This window comes from Pan paniscus, chromosome 1 (assembly GCF_029289425.2).
Source record: "Pan paniscus chromosome 1, NHGRI_mPanPan1-v2.0_pri, whole genome shotgun sequence".
In the NCBI taxonomy this organism is placed as follows: Eukaryota; Metazoa; Chordata; class Mammalia; order Primates; family Hominidae; genus Pan; species Pan paniscus.
The window spans coordinates 26,905,508-26,919,463 of record NC_073249.2 but is presented as its reverse complement, the minus strand read 5'-3'; the positions used below and the strand labels follow the sequence as shown (position 1 = coordinate 26,919,463).

Sequence of the window (13,956 nt, the reverse complement as noted above, 5' to 3'; positions counted from 1 at the left end):
CTAAAGAGGCCACTGGCAGGCGGGAGCTGGACCTGCCAAAGTGGCCGAAAGGCAGGAGCTTTGGACTCGGGAGGCCGCAGTGAGGCGAGAGCAAGCTGGGCGTGGAGAGTCCGCTGTGAGGCCGAGGCTGAGGCCGGGCCCGTGCAGGCCTTCGAGAGGCAGGAGGTCGGGCCTGCGAAGGCCCACTGGAGGTCAAGTTCTGGGCCTGAAGAGGCCGCCAAAAGTCAAAAGCGGGGCCTGGGAAGGCCGCCGAGAGCCATGAGCTGGGCTGGGCTGAAAGAGGCCACTGGGAGGCAGGAGGAGCTGGGCCTGGAGAAGCTGAAACGAGGAAGTTTTGCACCTGGAGAGGCCGCCGAGAGGACGGAGCTGGGCCCGGGGAGGCCGACTTGCTGCTCTTCCAGGCCCAATTGCAGGCCAACTTGAGGACGACTTGGGCCTGCAGAGGCCGCCGGGAGGCCCAAGCTGGGCCTAGAGGAGCCCACCGACCGGAGACCATTTGGGGCCTGCAGATGCCATCGGAGGGCAGGAGCTGAGCCTGGAGAGGCCACCGTGAGGCCTGAGCTGGGCCTGGCGAGCTTGGCTTCTGGAAGATGTGTGCCTACCAGGGCTGCTGGGAGCTGGGCAGGAGCTGAGTCCAAAGACGTTGTTGGGAGGCCAGAGTCGGGCCTGGAGACGCAGCCGGGAGGAAGAGCTGGGCCGGGAGAGGACGCCGGGAGGCTGCAAGTGGGTCTGGAGAGGCCAACTTGAGGAGGTTCGGGGACCGGAGAGGGCGCCGGAAGGGAAAAACTGGGCCTGGAAAGGTTGTTGTGAGGAATGAGCCCCATGGGCCTGAAGAGGCCACTGGAAGGCGGGAGCTGGGCCTGCCGAAGCGGCTGAGAGGCAGGAGCTTTGCACTCTGGAGGCCACAGTGAGGTGAGAGCTAGCTGGGTATGGAGAGTCTGCTGTGAGGCCGAGGCCGAGGCCGGGCCCGTGCAGGCCTTCGAGAGGCAGGAGGCCGGGCCTGCAAAGGCCCACTGCAGGTCAAGTTCTGGGCCTGAAGAGGCCGCCAAAAGTCAAAAGCGTGGCCTGGGAAGGCCGCCGAGACCCATGAGCTGGGCTGGGCTGAAAGAGGCCACTGGGAGGCAGGAGGAGCTGGGCCTGGAGAGGCTGACTCGAGGAAGTTTTGCACCTGGAGAGGCCGCCGAGAGGACGGAGCTGGGCCCGGGGAGGCCGACTTGCTGCTCTTCCAGGCCCAATTCCAGGCCAACTTGAGGAAGACTTGGGCCTGCAGAAGCCGCCGGGAAGCTGGAGCTGGGCCTCGAGAGGCCAACTTCAGGAGGATTTGGGCCTGCAGAGGCCGCCGGGAGGCCCAAGCTGGGCCTGGAGAGGCCAACTTCGGAACGATTTGGGCCAGCAGAGGCCGCTGTGAGGCACAGGCTGGGCCTACAGGAGCCCACTGTCCGGAGGCCATTTGGGGCCTGCAGATGCCATCAAAGGGCAGGAGCTGAGCCTGGAGAGGCCACCGTGAGGCCTGAGCTGGGCCTGGGGAGCTTGGCTTCGGGAAGTTGTGTGCCAACCAGGGCCGTTGGGAGCTGGGCAGGAGCTGGGTCCAAAGACGTTGTTGGGAGGCCAGAGTCGGGCTTGGAGACGCAGCCGGGAGGAAGAGCTGGGCCCGGAGAGCACGCTGGGAGGCTGCAAGTGGGTCTGGAGAGGCCGACTTGAGGACGCCCGGCCTCTGCCTCCTGCATGGCGGCCTCTGCATGCCCAGCTGTTCCTCCTGGCTGCATCTCCCGGCCCAGCTCCTGCCTCCCAGCAAACAAGCTCTTTTGGCTCAGCTCCCGCCGGCGTTGAAGACACCGAAGTTTCTGCAACCAAGCACTCAGGCCCACATCCCGCCTCCAGTAGCCTGAACAGTCCCAGCTGCGGCTGGAGAAGAGCCTGAAGCCCCCGCTGTTGCCTCCCAGGGGTGCTCCAGGCCCAGCTGTCACCCCACCACGACATCCCAGGCCCAAGTCTCTGCCTGCCTCCCAGCAGCCTGCGTGCAACCCTGCTCCTCCCTCACGGTGGCCTGTTGAGGCAGGGGCTCACGCTGACCTCTCTCAGCGTGGGAGGGGCCGGTGTGAGTCAAGCACTCACGCTGACCCCTCTCAGTGTGGGAGGCGCCGGTGTGAGTCAGGGGCTCACGCTGACCTCTGTCAGCCTGGGAGGGGCCGGTGTGAGGCTAAGGGCTCCCGCTGACCTCTGTCAGCCTGGGACGGACCGGTGTGAGGCTAGGGGCTCCCGCTGACCTCTGTCATCCTGGGAGGGGCCGGTGTGAGGCTAGGGGCTCCCGCAGACCTTTGTCAGCCTGGGAGGGAACGGTGAGAGTCTAGGGGCTCAGGCTGACCTCTGTCAGCAAGGGAGGGGCCAGTGTGAGGCTAGGGGTTCCCGCTGACCTCTGTCAGCCTGGGAGGGGCCGCTGTGCATCAAGGGGCTCAGGCTGACCTCTGTCAGCGTGGGAGGGGCCAGTGTGAGGCAAGGGGCTCAGGCTGACCTCTGTCAGCGAGGGAGGGGCCGGTGTGAGACAAGAGACTCAGGCTGACCTCTGTCAGCAAGGGAGGGGCCGGTGTGAGGCAAGGGGCTCAGGCTGACCTCTGTCAGCATGGGAGGGGCCGGTGTGAGTCTATGGGCTCAGGCTGACCTCTGTCAGCCTAGGAGGGGCCGGTGTGAGGCTAGGGGCTCAGGCTGGCCTCTGTCAGCCTGCGAGGGGCCGGTGTGAGGCTAGGGGCTCCCGCTGACCTCTGTCAGCCTGGGAGGGGCCGGTGTGAGGCAAGGGGCTCCCGCTGACCTCTGTCATCCTGGGAGGGGCCGGTGTGAGGCTAGGGGCTCCCAGTGAACTCTGTCAGCCTGGGAGGGGCCGGTGTGAGGCTAGGGGATCCCACTGACCTCTGTCAGCTTGGGAGGGGTCGGTGTGAACCTAGGGGCTCCCGCTGACCTCTGTCAGCCTGGGAGGGGCCGGTGTGAGGCAAGGTCTCATGCAGACCTCTCTCAGCGTGGGATGGGCCGGTGGGAGGCTAGGGGCTCCCGCTGACCTCTGTCAGCGTGGGAGGGGCCGGTGTGAGGCAAGAGGTCACACTGAACTCTCTCTGCGTGGGAGGGGCCGGTGTGCGGCAAGGGGCTCACGCTGACTTCTGTCAGCGTGGTAGGGGCCGGTGTGAGGCAAGGGCCTCAGTCTGACCTCAGCGTGGTAGGGGCCTGTGTGAGGCAAGAGCTCACACTGAACTCTCTCAGCGTGGGAGGGGCCGGTGTGAGGCAAGGGCTCACACTGAGCTCTCTCAGCGTGGGAGGGGCCGGTGTGAGGCAAGAGGCTCACGCTGACCTCTCTCGGCGTGGGAGGGGCCGATGTGAAGCAAGGGCTCACACCGACCTCCCTCAGCGTGGGAGGGGCCGGTGTGAGGCAAGGGGCTCACGCTGACCTCTCTCAGCGTGGGAGGGGCCGGTGTGAGGCAAGGGCTCACACTGAGCTCTCTCAGCGTGGGAGGGGCCGGTGTGAGGCAAGAGGCTCACGCTGACCTCTCTCGGCGTGGGAGGGGCCGGTGTGAAGCAAGGGCTCACACCGACCTCTCTCAGCGTGGGAGGGGCCGGTGTGAGGCAAGGGGCTCACACTGACCTCTCTCAGCGTGGGAGGGGCCGGTGTGAGGCAAGGGCTCAGGCTGACCTCTCTCAGCGTGGGAGGGGCTAGTGTGAGGCAAGGGGCTCACGCTGACCTCTCTCCGCCTGGGAGGGGCCGGTGTGAGGCAAGGGCTCACACTGACCTCTCTCAGCATGGGAGGAGCCAGTGTGAGGCAGGGGCTCATGCCTCTGGGCAGGGTGCCAGAGGCATGAGTTGGGCATCAACAGGCCACCGTGAGGGAGGAGCTGGGCCGCACGCGGGCTGCTGGGAGGCAGGCAGGGACTTCGCCCCGGGAGGCAGCCGTGGGGGCAGGAGCAGGGCCTGCAGAGGCTGTTCTCCAACCAGTGCTGGTCCTGTACAGGGGCGGCAGGAATTAGGCCCGAAGAACTTGGCTGGAGAAAGTTCGGGGCCTACAAAGGCGGTTGGGAGCTGGGCAGGAGTTGAGCCAAAAGAGCTTGCTTACTTGCTGGGAGGCAGGGCCGGGAGAGGCCGACTTCAGGACAACTTGGGCCTGCAGAGGTCACCGGGAGGCCCAAGCTTGGCGTGGAGGAGCCCACCGACCAGAGACCATTTGGGGTCTGCAGATGCCATCGGAGGGCAGGAGCTCATCCTGGAGAGGCCACCGTGAGGCCTGAGCTGGGCCTGGGGAGCTTGGCTTGAGGAAGCTGTGGGCCGACCAAGGCTGCCAGGAGATTGGTAGGCACTGAGTCCAAAGAGGTTGTTGAGAGGCAGGAGTCGGGCCTGGAGACGCAGCCGGGAGGAAGAGCTGGGCCCGGAGAGGACGCCCGGAGGGTGCAAGTGGGTCTGGAGAGGCCGACTTGAGGAGGTTCTGGGCCCGGAGAGGCCGCCGGAAGGGAAAAACTGGGCCTGGGAAGGCCGTTGTGAGGAATGAGCCCCATGGGCCTCAAGAGGCCACTGGCAGGCGGGAGCTGGACCTGCCAAAGTGGCCGAAAGGCAGGAGCTTTGGACTCGGGAGGCCGCAGTGAGGCGAGAGCTAGCTGGGCATGGAGAGTCCGCTGTGAGGCCGAGGCCGAGGCCGGGCCCGTGCAGGCCTTCGAGAGGCAGGAGGCCGGGCCTGCAAAGGCCCACTGCAGGTCAAGTTCTGGGCCTGAAGAGGCCGCCAAAAGTCAAAAGCGGGGCCTTGGAAGGCTGCCGAGAGCCATGAGCTGGGCTGGGCTGAAAGAGGCCACTGGGAGGCAGGAGGAGCTGGGCCTGGAGAGGCTGACTCGAGGAAGTTTTGCACCTGGAGAGGCCGCCGAGAGGACGGAGCTGGGCCCGGGGAGGCCGACTTGCTGCTCTTCCAGGCCCAATTGCAGGCCAACTTGAGGACGACTTGGGCCTGCAGAGGCCGCCGGGAGGCCCAAGCTGGGCCTAGAGGAGCCCACCGACCGGAGACCATTTGGGGCCTGCAGATGCCATCGGAGGGCAGGAGCTGAGCCTGGAGAGGCCACCGTGAGGCCTGAGCTGGGCCTGGGGAGCTTGGCTTCGGGAAGTTGTGCGCCTACCAGGGCCGCTAGGAGCTGGGCAGGAGCTGAGTCCAAAGACGTTGTTGGGAGGCCAGAGTCGGGCCTGGAGATGCAGCCGGGAGGAAGAGCTGGGCCGGGAGAGGACGCCGGGAGGCTGCAAGTGGGTCTGGAGAGGCCGAGTTGAGGAGGCTCTGGGCCCGGAGAGGCCGCCGGAAGGGAAAAACTGGGCCTGGAAAGGTTGTTGTGAGGAACGAGCCCCATGGGCCTGAAGAGGCCACTGGCAGGCGGGAGCTGGGCCTGCCGACGTGGCCGTGAGGCAGGAGCTTTGGACTCGGGAGGCCGCAGTGAGGCGAGAGCTAGCTGGGCATGGAGAGTCTGCTGTGAGGCCGAGGCCGGGCCCGTGCAGGCCTTCGAGAGGCAGGAGGCCGGGCCTGCAAAGGCCCACTGGAGGTCAAGTTCTGGGCCTGAAGAGGCCGCCAAAAGTCAAAAGCGGGGCCTGGGAAGGCCGCCGAGAGCCATGAGCTGGGCTGGGCTGAAAGAGGCCACTGGGAGGCAGGAGGAGCTGGACCTGGAGAGGCTGACTCGAGGAAGTTTTGCACCTGGAGAGGCCGCCGAGAGGACGGAGATGGGCCCGGGGAGGCCGACTTGCTGCTCTTCCAGTCCCAATTCCAAGCTGACTTGAGGATGACTTGGGCCTGCAGAGGCCGCCGGGAGGCACAGGCTGGGCCTAGAGGAGCCCACTGACCGGAGGCCGTTTGGGGCCTGCAGATGCCATCAGAGGGCAGGAGCTGAGCCTGGAGAGGCCACCGTGAGGCCGGAGCTGAGCCTGGGGAGCTTGGCTTCGGGAAGTTGTGTGCCTACCAGGGCCGCTGGGAGCTGGGCAGGAGCTAGGTCCAAAGACATTGTTGGGAGGCCAGAGTCGGGCCTGGAGACGCAGCCGGGAGGAAGAGCTGGGCCCGGAGAGCACGCTGGGAGGCTGCAAGTGGGTCTGGAGAGGCCGACTTGAGGACGCCCGGCCTCTGCCTCCTGCATGGCGGCCTCTGCATGCCCAGCTGTTCCTCCTGGCTGCATCTCCCGGCCCAGCTCCTGCCTCCCAGCAAACAAGCTCTTTTGGCTCAGCTCCCGCCGGCGTTTGTAGACCCCGAAGTTTCTGCAACCAAGCGCTCAGGCCCACATCCCACCTCCAGTAGCCTGAACAGTCCCAGCTGCGGCTGGAGAAGAGCCTGAAGCCCCCGCTGTTGCCTCCCAGGGGTGCTCCAGGCCCAGCTGTCGCCCCACCACGACATCCCAGGCCCAATTCCCTGCCTGCCTCCCAGCAGCCCGCGTGCGACCCTGCTCCTCCTTCACGGTGGCCTGTTGAGGCAGGGGCTCACGCTGACCTCTCTCAGCGTGGGAGGGGCTGGTGTGAGGCAAGGGGCTCAGGCAGACCTCTCTCAGTGTGGGAGGGGCCGGAGTGAGTCAGGGGCTCAGGCTGACCTCTCTCAGTGTGGGAGGGGCCGGTGTGAGGCAAGGGCTCACGCTGACCCCTCTCAGCGTGGGAGGGGCCGGTGTGAGGAAAGGGGCTCAGGCTGACCTCTGTCAGCCTGGGAGGGGCTGGTGTGAGGCAAGAGGCTCAGGCTGACCTCTGTCAGGGTGGGAGGGGCCGGTGTGAGGCTAGGGGCTCCCGCTGACCTCTGTCAGGCTGGGAGGGGCCGGTGTGAGGCTAGGGGCTCCCGCTGACCTCTGTCAGCCTGGGAGGGGCCGGTGTGAGGCAAGGGGCTCCCGCTGACTTCTGTCATCCTGGGAGGGGCCGGTGTGAGGCTAGGGACTCCCGCTGACCTCTGTCAGCCTGGGAGGGGCCGGTGTGAGGCTAGGGGCTCGCAGTGAACTCTGTCAGCCTGGGAGGGGCCGGTGTGAGGCTAGGGGCTCAGGCTGACCTCTGTCAGCCTTGGAGGGGCCGGTGTGAGTCTATGGGCTCAGGCTGACCTCTGTCAGCCTGGGAGGGGCCGGTGTGAGGCTAGGGGCTCCCGCTGAACTCTGTCAGTGTGGGAGGGGCCGGTGTGAGCCTAGGGGATCCCACTGACCTCTGTCAGCCTGGGAGGGGTCGGTGTGAACCTAGGGGCTCCCGCTGACCTCTGTCAGCCTGGGAGGGGCCGGGATGAGGCAAGGTCTCATGCTGACCCCTCTCAGCGTGGGAAGGGCCGGTGTGAGGCTAGGGGCTCCCGCTGACCTCTGTCAGCGTGGGAGGGTCCGGTGTGAGGCAAGGGGCTCACGCTGACCTAAGCGTGGGAGGGGCCGGTGTGAGGCAAGAGCTCACACTGAACTCTCTCTGTGTGGGAGGGGCCGGTGTGAGGCAACGGCTCACACTGAGCTCTCTCAGCGTGGGAGGGGCCGGTGTGAGGCAAGAGGCTCACGCTGACCTCTCTCGGCGTGGGAGGGGCCGGTGTGAAGCAAGGGCTCACACTGACCTCTCTCTGCGTGGGAGGGGCCGGTGTGAGGCAAGGGGCTCACGCTGACCTCTGTCAGCGTGGTAGGGGCTGGTGTGAGGCAAGGGCGTCAGTCTGACCTCAGCGTGGTAGGGGCCTGTGTGAGGCAAGAGCTCACACTGAACTCTCTCAGCGTGGGAGGGGCCGGTGTGAGGCAAGGGCTCACACTGAGCTCTCTCAGCGTGGGAGGGGCCGGTGTGAGGCAAGGGGCTCACGCTGACCTCTCTCAGCGTGGGAGGGGCCGGTGTGAGGCAAGGGCTCACACTGAGCTCTCTCAGCGTGGGAGGGGCCGGTGTGAGGCAAGAGGCTCACGCTGACCTCTCTCGGCGTGGGAGGGGCCGGTGTGAAGCAAGGGCTCACACCGACCTCTCTCAGCGTGGGAGGGGCCGGTGTGAGGCAAGGGGCTCACGCTGACCTCTCTCAGCGTGGGAGGGGCCGGTGTGAGGCAAGGGCTCACGCTGACCTCTCTCAGCGTGGGAGGGGCTAGTGTGAGGCAAGGGGCTCACGCTGACCTCTCTCCGCCTGGGAGGGGCCGGTGTGAGGCAAGGGCTCACACTGACCTCTCTCAGCATGGGAGGAGCCAGTGTGAGGCAGGGGCTCATGCCTCTGGGCAGGGTGCCAGAGGCATGAGTTGGGCATCAACAGGCCACCGTGAGGGAGGAGCTGGGCCGCACGCGGGCTGCTGGGAGGCAGGCAGGGACTTCGCCCCGGGAGGCAGCCGTGGGGGCAGGAGCAGGGCCTGCAGAGGCTGTTCTCCAACCAGTGCTGGTCCTGTACAGGGGCGGCAGGAATTAGGCCCGAAGAACTTGGCTGGAGAAAGTTCGGGGCCTACAAAGGCGGTTGGGAGCTGGGCAGGAGTTGAGCCAAAAGAGCTTGCTTACTTGCTGGGAGGCAGGGCCGGGAGAGGCCGACTTCAGGACAACTTGGGCCTGCAGAGGTCGCCGGGAGGCCCAAGCTTGGCGTGGAGGAGCCCACCGACCAGAGACCATTTGGGGTCTGCAGATGCCATCGGAGGGCAGGAGCTCATCCTGGAGAGGCCACCGTGAGGCCTGAGCTGGGCCTGGGGAGCTTGGCTTGAGGAAGCTGTGGGCCGACCAAGGCCGCCAGGAGATTGGTAGGCACTGAGTCCAAAGAGGTTGTTGAGAGGCAGGAGTCGGGCCTGGAGACGCAGCCGGGAGGAAGAGCTGGGCCCGGAGAGGACGCCCGGAGGGTGCAAGTGGGTCTGGAGAGGCCGACTTGAGGAGGTTCTGGGCCCGGAGAGGCCGCCGGAAGGGAAAAACTGGGCCTGGGAAGGCCGTTGTGAGGAATGAGCCCCATGGGCCTCAAGAGGCCACTGGCAGGCGGGAGCTGGACCTGCCAAAGTGGCCGAAAGGCAGGAGCTTTGGACTCGGGAGGCCGCAGTGAGGCGAGAGCTAGCTGGGCATGGAGAGTCCGCTGTGAGGCCGAGGCCGAGGCCGGGCCCGTGCAGGCCTTCGAGAGGCAGGAGGCCGGGCCTGCAAAGGCCCACTGCAGGTCAAGTTCTGGGCCTGAAGAGGCCGCCAAAAGTCAAAAGCGGGGCCTTGGAAGGCTGCCGAGAGCCATGAGCTGGGCTGGGCTGAAAGAGGCCACTGGGAGGCAGGAGGAGCTGGGCCTGGAGAGGCTGACTCGAGGAAGTTTTGCACCTGGAGAGGCCGCCGAGAGGACGGAGCTGGGCCCGGGGAGGCCGACTTGCTGCTCTTCCAGGCCCAATTGCAGGCCAACTTGAGGACGACTTGGGCCTGCAGAGGCCGCCGGGAGGCCCAAGCTGGGCCTAGAGGAGCCCACCGACCGGAGACCATTTGGGGCCTGCAGATGCCATCGGAGGGCAGGAGCTGAGCCTGGAGAGGCCACCGTGAGGCCTGAGCTGGGCCTGGGGAGCTTGGCTTCGGGAAGTTGTGCGCCTACCAGGGCCGCTAGGAGCTGGGCAGGAGCTGAGTCCAAAGACGTTGTTGGGAGGCCAGAGTCGGGCCTGGAGATGCAGCCGGGAGGAAGAGCTGGGCCGGGAGAGGACGCCGGGAGGCTGCAAGTGGGTCTGGAGAGGCCGAGTTGAGGAGGCTCTGGGCCCAGAGAGGCCGCCGGAAGGGAAAAACTGGGCCTGGAAAGGTTGTTGTGAGGAATGAGCCCCATGGGCCTGAAGAGGCCACTGGCAGGCGGGAGCTGGGCCTGCCGACGCGGCCGTGAGGCAGGAGCTTTGGACTCGGGAGGCCGCAGTGAGGCGAGAGCTAGCTGGGCATGGAGAGTCTGCTGTGAGGCCGAGGCCGGGCCCGTGCAGGCCTTCGAGAGGCAGGAGGCCGGGCCTGCAAAGGCCCACTGGAGGTCAAGTTCTGGGCCTGAAGAGGCCGCCAAAAGTCAAAAGCGGGGCCTGGGAAGGCCGCCGAGAGCCATGAGCTGGGCTGGGCTGAAAGAGGCCACTGGGAGGCAGGAGGAGCTGGACCTGGAGAGGCTGACTCGAGGAAGTTTTGCACCTGGAGAGGCCGCCGAGAGGACGGAGATGGGCCCGGGGAGGCCGACTTGCTGCTCTTCCAGTCCCAATTCCAAGCTGACTTGAGGATGACTTGGGCCTGCAGAGGCCGCCGGGAGGCACAGGCTGGGCCTAGAGGAGCCCACTGACCGGAGGCCGTTTGGGGCCTGCAGATGCCATCAGAGGGCAGGAGCTGATCCTGGAGAGGCCACCGTGAGGCCGGAGCTGAGCCTGGGGAGCTTGGCTTCGGGAAGTTGTGTGCCTACCAGGGCCGCTGGGAGCTGGGCAGGAGCTAGGTCCAAAGACATTGTTGGGAGGCCAGAGTCGGGCCTGGAGACGCAGCCGGGAGGAAGAGCTGGGCCCGGAGAGCACGCTGGGAGGCTGCAAGTGGGTCTGGAGAGGCCGACTTGAGGACGCCCGGCCTCTGCCTCCTGCATGGCGGCCTCTGCATGCCCAGCTGTTCCTCCTGCCTGCATCTCCCGGCCCAGCTCCTGCCTCCCAGCAAACAAGCTCTTTTGGCTCAGCTCCCGCCGGCGTTTGTAGACCCAGAAGTTTCTGCAACCAAGCGCTCAGGCCCACATCCCGCCTCCAGTAGCCTGAACAGTCCCAGCTGCGGCTGGAGAAGAGCCTGAAGCCCCCGCTGTTGCCTCCCAGGGGTGCTCCAGGCCCAGCTGTCGCCTCACCACGACATCCCAGGCCCAATTCCCTGCCTGCCTCCCAGCAGCCCGCGTGCGACCCTGCTCCTCCTTCACGGTGACCTGTTGAGGCAGGGGCTCACGCTGACCTCTCTCAGCGTGGGAGGGGCTGGTGTGAGGCAAGGGGCTCAGGCAGACCTCTCTCAGTGTGGGAGGGGCCGGAGTGAGTCAGGGGCTCAGGCTGACCTCTCTCAGTGTGGGAGGGGCCGGTGTGAGGCAAGGGCTCACGATGACCCCTCTCAGCGTGGGAGGGGCCGGTGTGAGGAAAGGGGCTCAGGCTGACCTCAGTCAGCCTGGGAGGGGCTGGTGTGAGGCAAGAGGCTCAGGCTGACCTCTGTCAGGGTGGGAGGGGCCGGTGTGAGGCTAGGGGCTCCCGCTGACCTCTGTCATCCTGGGAGGGGCCGGTGTGAGGCTAGGGACTCCCGCTGACCTCTGTCAGCCTGGGAGGGGCCGGTGTGAGGCTAGGGGCTCCCAGTGAACTCTGTCAGCCTGGGAGGGGCCGGTGTGAGTCTATGTGCTCAGGCTGACCTCTGTCAGCCTGGGAGGGGCCGGTGTGAGGCTAGGGGCTCCCGCTGACCTCTGTCAGCCTGGGAGGGGCCGGTGTGAGGCTAGGGGCTCCCGCTGACCTCTGTCAGTGTGGGAGGGGCCGGTGTGAGGCTAGGGGATCCCACTGACCTCTGTCAGCCTGGGAGGGGTCGGTGTGAGGCAAGGTTTCATGCTGACCCCTCTCAGCGTGGGAAGGGCCGGTGTGAGGCTAGGGGCTCCCGCTGACCTCTGTCAGCGTGGGAGGGTCCGGTGTGAGGCAAGGGGCTCACGCTGACCTAAGCGTGGGAGGGGCCGGTGTGAGGCAAGAGCTCACACTGAACTCTCTCTGTGTGGGAGGGGCCGGTGTGAGGCAACGGCTCACACTGAGCTCTCTCAGCGTGGGAGGGGCCGGTGTGAGGCAAGAGGCTCACGCTGACCTCTCTCGGCGTGGGAGGGGCCGGTGTGAAGCAAGGGCTCACACTGACCTCTCTCAGCGTGGGAGGGGCCGGTGTGAGGCAAGGGGCTCACGCTGACCTCTCTCAGCGTGGTAGGGGCTGGTGTGAGGCAAGGGCGTCAGTCTGACCTCAGCGTGGTAGGGGCCTGTGTGAGGCAAGAGCTCACACTGAACTCTCTCAGCGTGGGAGGGGCCGGTGTGAGGCAAGGGCTCACACTGAGCTCTCTCAGCGTGGGAGGGGCCGGTGTGAGGCAAGGGGCTCACGCTGAGCTCTCTCAGCGTGGGAGGGGCCGGTGTGAGGCAAGGGCTCACACTGAGCTCTCTCAGCGTGGGAGGGGCCGGTGTGAGGCAAGAGGCTCACGCTGACCTCTCTCGGCGTGGGAGGGGCCGGTGTGAAGCAAGGGCTCACACCGACCTCTCTCAGCGTGGGAGGGGCCGGTGTGAGGCAAGGGGCTCACGCTGACCTCTCTCAGCGTGGGAGGGGCCGGTGTGAGGCAAGGGCTCACGCTGACCTCTCTCAGCGTGGGAGGGGCTAGTGTGAGGCAAGGGGCTCACGCTGACCTCTCTCCGCCTGGGAGGGGCCGGTGTGAGGCAAGGGCTCACACTGACCTCTCTCAGCATGGGAGGAGCCAGTGTGAGGCAGGGGCTCATGCCTCTGGGCAGGGTGCCAGAGGCATGAGTTGGGCATCAACAGGCCACCGTGAGGGAGGAGCTGGGCCGCACGCGGGCTGCTGGGAGGCAGGCCGGGACTTCGCCCCGGGAGGCAGCCGTGGGGGCAGGAGCAGGTCCTGCAGAGGCTGTTCTCCAACCAGTGCTGGTCCTGTACAGGGGCGGCAGGAATTAGGCCCGAAGAACTTGGCTGGAGAAAGTTCAGGGCCTACAAAGGCGGTTGGGAGCTGGGCAGGAGTTGAGCCAAAAGAGCTTGCTTACTTGCTGGGAGGCAGGGCCGGGAGAGGCCGACTTCAGGACAACTTGGGCCTGCAGAGGTCGCCGGGAGGCCCAAGCTTGGCGTGGAGGAGCCCACCGACCAGAGACCATTTGGGGTCTGCAGATGCCATCGGAGGGCAGGAGCTCATCCTGGAGAGGCCACCGTGAGGCCTGAGCTGGGCCTGGGGAGCTTGGCTTGAGGAAGCTGTGGGCCGACCAAGGCCGCCAGGAGATTGGTAGGCACTGAGTCCAAAGAGGTTGTTGAGAGGCAGGAGTCGGGCCTGGAGACGCAGCCGGGAGGAAGAGCTGGGCCCGGAGAGGACGCCCGGAGGGTGCAAGTGGGTCTGGAGAGGCCGACTTGAGGAGGTTCTGGGCCCGGAGAGGCCGCCGGAAGGGAAAAACTGGGCCTGGGAAGGCCGTTGTGAGGAATGAGCCCCATGGGCCTCAAGAGGCCACTGGCAGGCGGGAGCTGGACCTGCCAAAGTGGCCGAAAGGCAGGAGCTTTGGACTCGGGAGGCCGCAGTGAGGCGAGAGCTAGCTGGGCATGGAGAGTCCGCTGTGAGGCCGAGGCCGAGGCCGGGCCCGTGCAGGCCTTCGAGAGGCAGGAGGCCGGGCCTGCAAAGGCCCACTGCAGGTCAAGTTCTGGGCCTGAAGAGGCCGCCAAAAGTCAAAAGCGGGGCCTTGGAAGGCTGCCGAGAGCCATGAGCTGGGCTGGGCTGAAAGAGGCCACTGGGAGGCAGGAGGAGCTGGGCCTGGAGAGGCTGACTCGAGGAAGTTTTGCACCTGGAGAGGCCGCCGAGAGGACGGAGCTGGGCCCGGGGAGGCCGACTTGCTGCTCTTCCAGGCCCAATTGCAGGCCAACTTGAGGACGACTTGGGCCTGCAGAGGCCGCCGGGAGGCCCAAGCTGGGCCTAGAGGAGCCCACCGACCGGAGACCATTTGGGGCCTGCAGATGCCATCGGAGGGCAGGAGCTGAGCCTGGAGAGGCCACCGTGAGGCCTGAGCTGGGCCTGGGGAGCTTGGCTTCGGGAAGTTGTGCGCCTACCAGGGCCGCTAGGAGCTGGGCAGGAGCTGAGTCCAAAGACGTTGTTGGGAGGCCAGAGTCGGGCCTGGAGATGCAGCCGGGAGGAAGAGCTGGGCCGGGAGAGGACGCCGGGAGGCTGCAAGTGGGTCTGGAGAGGCCGAGTTGAGGAGGCTCTGGGCCCGGAGAGGCCGCCGGAAGGGAAAAACTGGGCCTGGAAAGGTTGTTGTGAGGAATGAGCCCCATGGGCCTGAAGAGGCCACTGGCAGGCGGGAGCTGGGCCTGCCGACGAG

At 66.5% G+C, this 13,956-nt stretch overlaps 5 pseudogenes; all 5 read right to left on the bottom strand.

The window, feature by feature from the left end:
- Positions 1-919: 919 nt before the first annotated feature.
- Positions 920-1,766, bottom strand: LOC129395343 (putative uncharacterized protein FLJ44672; annotated as a pseudogene).
- A 2,258-nt stretch (positions 1,767-4,024) lies between these two features.
- LOC129394892 (putative uncharacterized protein FLJ44672) lies at positions 4,025-5,358 on the bottom strand (annotated as a pseudogene).
- Positions 5,359-5,454: 96 nt separating this feature from the next.
- Positions 5,455-9,379, bottom strand: LOC134729641 (putative uncharacterized protein FLJ44672; annotated as a pseudogene).
- A 320-nt stretch (positions 9,380-9,699) lies between these two features.
- Positions 9,700-10,517, bottom strand: LOC134728753 (putative uncharacterized protein FLJ44672; annotated as a pseudogene).
- A 1,845-nt stretch (positions 10,518-12,362) lies between these two features.
- LOC134728752 (uncharacterized) lies at positions 12,363-13,897 on the bottom strand (annotated as a pseudogene).
- Positions 13,898-13,956: the final 59 nt, after the last annotated feature.